The 7237-nt window shown below is 55.7% G+C and overlaps 1 pseudogene; it reads left to right on the top strand.

Annotated features, from left to right (window-relative positions):
- Nucleotides 1-3046: 3046 nt before the first annotated feature.
- On the top strand, nucleotides 3047-4050 carry LOC149343389 (uncharacterized; annotated as a pseudogene).
- Nucleotides 4051-7237: the final 3187 nt, after the last annotated feature.

Raw genomic sequence — 7237 nt, 5'->3', positions numbered from 1 at the left:
AAGTCAGCTTCACAACATTTTCATTGAGACCGCAAGAAACAGTATTAAATTTGTCTATAAAAAATGATTCACGAACTTCGCGTTCTCGATGGGTCTTGAAGCCTGATTCCAGTAAAGTTACTTGAATTTTTTCAAAAGGGTGCTTAGTGTTATTCACGTCTTTAGAGATAGGAAGGCTAGGCACTGTCTTGCAATGAGCTTTGTGATTATTAAAACGATATCTGAACGGTGTTTCTGCTTGGCCAATATACTGAATTTTGCAGACAGCACTCAAGCATGTAGATTACGTTGCGTGTATCACATGAGTAGTTTCCCCGAACTTTCACTTTAAATTTCGATGCAGTGCTGGAAGCCGTAACTGATGTTATCATCTGCGAGCAGACTCTCCAACGTGATTTATTACATGGATGACATGAGATTGACACATTTGTGCTTGTTTTAGAGGAAGTGAGAATGTCACTGAGGTTTTTGCCACGGCGATAGACGACCCGGGGAGCGTGTTGAAAAATGTGCTTGAGTCGATCACTTGGCATGAGGATGATATGGTGTTTTTTCAGAATGCCCGCGACGTTTGTAACCGATGCTGATTGGGTTAGTACCAGGTTTGTATGCGATTGATGGGATGGTTGGTGTTTTGGTTTGCGGATTACCTCACGGTCAGGAAGGCCTGCGCGTTCTACAGCGTCGTTTATTAATCGCGCAGGATATTTCCGTTTAGTCAGGGCCTTTCGGAGGTTAGTACAGTTTCTTTCGAAGTCGCGCTCGTCAGAACATATCCGTTTAAAACGGATTGCTTGTCCATATCGGATGCTAGTCTTCCAGTGTTTAAGGTGGCTGCTTTCGAAATGTAAGTATTGTGGTTTGTCACTGGGTTTCCGGTATAAATCTTTGCTAAGTTTGTCATTCTTTATTGAAACTGTCACATCTAGAAAACTAATTGTGGTTGCCGACTAAGAATGAGAAAAAGTAATGGCCTCATGCGCGTTATTGAAACTAGAGATGAATGATAGAAATTCAGCTTCACCATGCTCCTAGATAAGAAAAATGTCACCAATGAATCTTTTGTGGTAGAAGGGTTTTAATGGGTGTGTAGCAAGAAACTGGTCTTCTAATACACCCATTAATATGTTGGCGTAGTTGGGAACAATCCGTGTGCCCATCGATGTCCCGTTTATCTGGACATAATGTCTACTATCAAATTCGAAGCTGTTAAGTTGGAATATTGGCTGATAGTTCGGGGCGCTAATTTCTTTTTTGTGGTCATCACTTCCGAAAGTTATGTTCTTTTGCGTAAACATTGTGGGAATCCTGGCTTCCCGCCGTTGCCTTTGCGCAGCTGTTGCCGGCTTCGCGCGTTGTTTCTCCTCTTTCCCTTGCTCCTGCCTCAGGCGGTGGAGAGGCGGCTAAGTGACTAATCACTGTCATTTGGCCACAGCTCCGCCCCGGCTCCCCAAGGGCCTTTGCCACTGTCGCCTTTTGGCGGGAATTTGGGACCCGCTTGGGCGGCCGCCCGTCGCGCGACCGTCCGAGCGGGGCCCAGAGAGGGATCCCTCCGAGACAGCGTAAGGTGCGTACGCTACTATTTGTCCGTGCCGGCCTTTCCCGTTCGGACCAGTGTATACTCGAGCTCGCCAGCAGGGGTCATCTGACCTGCAGCGGATCGAGCCTGTCCAGCGGGGTCCAGCGACCTCCGACAGGCGTACCTTGCGTTGATTGCCCACTCTCTCTCGCAACCGGCCCAACCATCCACACGAGAGAAAGATCACAGCACTGCCGCGGGGACATTCTCCAGCAGCGGCGTGCTAGCGGCGCGCATTGCTCTAGCGGCTTCGTGCGCGCAGCGGAGCCTTGCTCCTCGCGCGCCCCCGGGACGGGGTGACGATTGAGTGTGTGTACCTGCTGGAGGACGACGTGAATAAACGTCTCCTTTGTGAGCTTTTAGGCTTATTTCTTTGCGGCGAATCGCTCTGCTCCCTGCGAGGGTGGAGTGCTCCGCAGCGGTGTCCCAGGGTGTCTGTGGTGGCGGCTGATCGGAGCCCCTGGCTCGCGTGAAGCCCGAACCCGCGGTGGTTGGTGGCCTGTGTCCCCTCACAAACCCACAACTGGCGCCCAACGTGCTAAGTCACTGGCGCTTACGCCTTTGACGGCACATTAGCCGAGCTGGTCGCCTTGACGATCACGCTTGCGCACCATGTCTACCGCCCCCAGCGGGGCACTCGGCAGCTACATGTCGGCTCCCTACGGAGCTGTAGCGTCGTTACATCCGCTGGCTGCTGTTCCTTCGAATAGCCAGATACCGTGGTTGGCAGCGGCCCCCATTGGGGTTTACGGCGACACAACCCAAAATGTCAATCACGCGGCTACCATTGGAGCTTTATCGGGAGCACCCTGCGGTGCATCCGCTGGTCACATGCCTCAGCTGTGCAAGCTTTCCGCCCAGTGCGAAAGCTGTTCGTGTCAGGCTGCCGCAACCGGCAGCCTGTTCGCCAAATGCAGCCGGTACAGCCAGCGATGACAGCGCCCCCCACCGGCAGGTAGCAGCCACCATTAAGGCTGGTTATAAGTATTCATTCAGAACAACGGCTTCACATCGCCGCTATGGCGTAGTGGATTAGAGGCAGGTGTTGGGTATGGAAGGTCGGCCGTTCGACTCCGCTCTCTGTATTGTAATTTTATTGCTTTTTTTTACACTTCATTTTTATATTTTTCCCCCTTTTAGGTCGCAAATCGTGATGCTTAGTGGCATATGACGCCGATTAAGATTTTCAAAACATTTTCTGCATACTTTTATACACATTCACCGTGGTTTCAATCCTTGTGGCTGTACAGGCTGCAGTTGGCGAATACGCCAACCGGCAGTTTCGAACAGCAGCAGCCGTGCCCCGCGAGCAGTCGTTTCTGCTCTGGGAACGGCGGGGCACTGGCTCGGTTCCCTGCGGAAACCGCGTCGCTCGTCGAACTAGGAGCCTTGCCTCCCATGTTCGTGCAGCCCGCCCAAGCCTCTACTGATGCCGGGGCGCAGTCGCTGCTAGCCAGTGCTGCCCAGATGATCCAGTCGCTGTCGGGTGCTGTTGGGACGCTTTTGGCCGCGCCGAAAGTGTCTCACCCCGCGGTCAAGTTGCCCATGCCAACATACCGCGGGTATGATGACCTACTCAGTGCCCGGGATTTCCTTGAGTCCCTCACCCATTACCAGAGAACTATGGGTCTCACTGAGCAGGTCGTGCTTGCACACATCATCCCCGCAGCATTGACTGACACGGCAGCTCGGTGGCATCGGCTTTCTGGCCACCGGGCAGCGACTCTCGAGGAGTTCGGAGCAGCATTGCTGCGCGAATTTCTTCCCGCTGACAACGAGCGTAGGGTGCGGCGAGAGCTGGAGCTCCGTACTCAGGCTCCGGATGAGTCGCTGCAAGAGTATGTTCGTGCGATGAAGGACCTGTTCTCAATCGCCGATCCCAGAGCCTCGAACTAGGAGCGGTCGAGAGGACGGTCAGGCAGGCACATCCGACCTTTTCGGCGTACCTACGCGGCGGCCGATTCCGAGACTTGGAGGAGCTGGCCGCCGAGGCAAAGCGCATTCAAGGCGACATTCTCGCCGCGCGCGCCTATCGTCCGCCACCGCCGGCAAGCGAGGCCCTCGAGCCACGCTGTGCGTGGAGAGGGTCCATGCCCCTACCCGACCGGCGACCACCTCCACAACCTGCCTTTGCAGCTGTTAGCGGGCAAAACGAAGCATGGGAGTTGAGCGACCCAGCTCTCGATCCCTACTCGTACGGGAGACGGCCAGCCTGCGCTGCACAGTTTTCCGAACCGTGTGCTGAGGGGCGCCAAGCGCTCCAACGCACACCGGAGGGGGAAACCCGACTCGGCCGAGCCTTTGGCCGTGCATCGGGCGAACCCAGGCAGAGAGAGGCGCCATTGTCCCGCGACCAAGCTCGCGGTGATGTGCGCTGTTTCCGCTGCCAAGAGAGGGGCCACTTAGTAAGAGAACGCACCGTAGCCAGGCCTCCTGTGAGACAGGGAAACGGAGGCGGTGGTGGGTCATAAAGGGACGACCGGCCCAATCTCTGCTAATTCGCTCTGCGTACAGAGCAAGCCACCGTTTGTGTGTGGATTATCGCCGTCTGAATGCGCTGACTCACAAGGATGCCTATCCGCTCCCGACGATCAGCTCAATCGTAGGAAACCTAGCTGGGCAGTGCGCAGTACTTTTACACGCTAGATGCCTCCAAAGGTTACGTACAGGTCCAGATGGCTGACATTGACGGGTCTAAGACCACGTTCACGTACCAAAGAGGGCTGTTTGAGTTCACTCGTATGCCCTCTGGTGCCTGCAATGGTCCTGCGACTTTTCAGAGGCTCATGGACCGCGTCCTGGGGGAAGGGAAATGGTTCCACGCCATGTGCTACCTGCACGATATCGTGATTTATTCACGAACCTTCGATGAGCACTTAGGCCACATTGCCGACGTGCTCTTGAGGGTACGGGCTGCTGGGATGACTAAATTCTGGGAAAGCCCAAATAGCGCGGACCCGGTTTCATTTACTAGGGATCACGCTGGGCAAGGGCTCCATTGAGCCTGATGCGGAGAAAACTTCGAGCCATAATCGAATTTCCCGCGCCCAAAGACGTACGCGGCCGCCGCCGTTTTCTGGGAACGGCCAATTTTTTTCGGTCGTTCATCCCGTCCTGTGCCCGCGTGCAGGCACCCTTGACCATGCTTTTGGGAAAGACTGCCGCGTGGCGATGGAGGCCCGAGCAAGAGCGATCCTTTCGCCTCCTGTCTAGTGCCATTGCCGAGACAGCGCAGCTCAGGCTACCCGACCTGGCCAGACAGTTCGTAGTCTAGACGGACGCGAGCGATCTGGGTTTAGGAGCAGTTCTCCTACAGGAATTCGATGGCGTGCTGCAACCGCTGGCCTTTGCCAGGCGCTTCTTGCTGCCCTCGGAGAGGAATTATTTTGTGACCGAGAAGGAGTGCCTCGCCATCGTGTTTGTACTGCGCAAATTCGACGTCTACCTTGATGGAACGCAAATCGTGGTGCAGACAGACCACAGTGCGCTATGTTGGCTGATGCGGCTCCGCGAGCCTGCGGGTCGGCTGGCGCGCTGGGCTCTCCTGATGCAGCATTACGACTTTTCGGTGCAGTATCGAAAGGGGAGCACGAACGTGGTAGCTGATGCGCTATCGCGCGCCCCACTCGCCAGCGGCGCCTTGACGCCGGTAAGCGGAGGGCGAAAAACAGCGGACCAGCCGCCGGGCGGCAAAGAGGGGGAGCCCGCAAACGGGTTAACCCATTCCGCTAACCAGGCAAGCAGCGTTTCGCAAAGCGGACGAGAGGCAAAGCTCCTCGTGAGCGCCTCGGAGGTCCCGACGCGAACGGAAATTTCGGCTGCAAACCTGAGTGGGGACGAGACCAGGCTCCCCTCTGAGATGACTGGAATCGTGTTCAGCCGGAAAGAGCTACTAAAAGCAAAGCAAAATGACCCCTTTTTTCGCGAGGTGAGCGATAGTCTCATGGAGACGGAGCGCCGTGGCGCTACTGCTATTGTAGCGGGAGCAGGGGGGAGAAGCCAGCGTATGTCGCGGCGAGCCCCGGGAATTCATATTTGCTGGACCATGACGGGCTCGTGCTTAAGTACATAGCCACCGGTGACGAGTCCATTGATCCGTTCAAGGTGGTTATCCCCAAAAGTCTGAGAGGCGCACTGTTGTGATTCTCGCATGACGAACCACTGGCCGGTCATATGAGTGGCTCCAAAGTTTTTGTAAAACTGAGTGAATCGGTGACGTGCCCCGGCATGAAGCGTGACAATTTCCGCCATTGCCGTTCCTGCCATGTCTGTCAAGCGGTGAAGTCACGGGACGTCAAGCCGCCTGGAATAATGAAACCGATTGACAGTGTGCGTCCGTGGCAGATGGCCACCTGCGATTTGATGGGGCCTGTCCCCAGGAGCAAGCAGGGGTTCATTTACCTGATGGCAGTCGCTGACCATTTTTCCAAATGGGGCGAGGTGTACCCCCTTCGGAAAGTGTCAGCACGAGCAGTCCTGGCTAAACTCCATGAAGTGTTCTGTCAGTTCGGCTTTCCGGAAAGACTGATCACGAACAATGCGTCCTATTTCACCGCTAAGGTGTTCGGTAACACTTGCCGTTCCCTCGGAATCGAGCACTACACCACTTCATCCTACCATCCCCAGTACAACTTAACCGAGCGAATCAACCGAACGCTCAAGCCAATACTGGCGGCCCTTGCCGAGTGTCAAAAGGATTGGGCACACCATTTGAGTGAGTTCGCGTCCGCCATTCGAACAGCTGAGAATCGCTCAACTGGTTTCTCTCCCGCCTTCCTCAATTTCGGGAGGGAGCTGGCGAATCCGATGCCAAAGGTCGTGCAGAGCCAGCTCGGGGATGAGCAGACGCGGGCAGACTGCTCTGCTTATGCGTCGACGCTTCGGGAGCGGCTCGTTCGGGCTCTCAACGGAGCAAGGCAGAGTTTGGCGACAGCCAGAGCCCAACAGAAGGCTCAGTATGGCCGCAAGCACCGCCACCTGACTTTTCCGGTGGGTGACCTTGTCGTGAAGCGCAACCACGTTCTTAGCGATGCGAGCAAGGGGTTCTCAGCCTCGCTCGCTCCTAAGTGGCTTGGTCCGTACCGAGTGGTCAGAGTCTGATCGCCACTCACGTACCTGCTGGAGGATCCCCTTACGGGGAAAAGCAGTCGTTCCCACATCGCAGACCTGAAGGCCTAAGCGTCACGGTATGGCGAGCTTGCGCCGGTACCCATTGGTATCAAAAACAAGCGCAAAGGCACAACTGGTGCTGCGGAACGCAAGCGTACCGAGCACCGGTACATTCTGAGGCGACGGTCACCGGTGTGATTGATGCCGAACGGCGGACTTTTCCGCAACCGAAGGCACGCAGCCTCAGCTAGGTGGCGAGCTTTCTCGTCAGGCCCTACCCAGGTGAAGCACGGTGTGTTCCTTTTTAAGGCGAAAGCCTTTAATGCCTCATACTGTCGTTAGCAGACGCGTCGGCAGCCGTGTCGACAGACGCGTCGATAGGAGTGTCGACAGACGCGTCGGCAGCCGTGCCGACAGACGCGTCGATAGGAGTGTCGACAGACTCGTCGGCAGCCGTGTCGACAGACGCGTCGGCAGATTCGTCCGCCTTTCGGCGTCGCTGCTTAAAAGGCTTAAGTTTCCAGCATGAATTAAGGCGCATCTAGTGAA

The sequence above is a fragment of the Amblyomma mixtum genome, chromosome 5, assembly GCF_055824585.1.
Source record: "Amblyomma mixtum isolate Tamu chromosome 5, ASM5582458v1, whole genome shotgun sequence".
NCBI classification, from domain to species: domain Eukaryota; kingdom Metazoa; phylum Arthropoda; class Arachnida; order Ixodida; family Ixodidae; genus Amblyomma; species Amblyomma mixtum.
The sequence above is the reverse complement of the archived record's forward strand: the minus strand, read 5'-3'. Positions and strand labels throughout refer to the sequence as shown.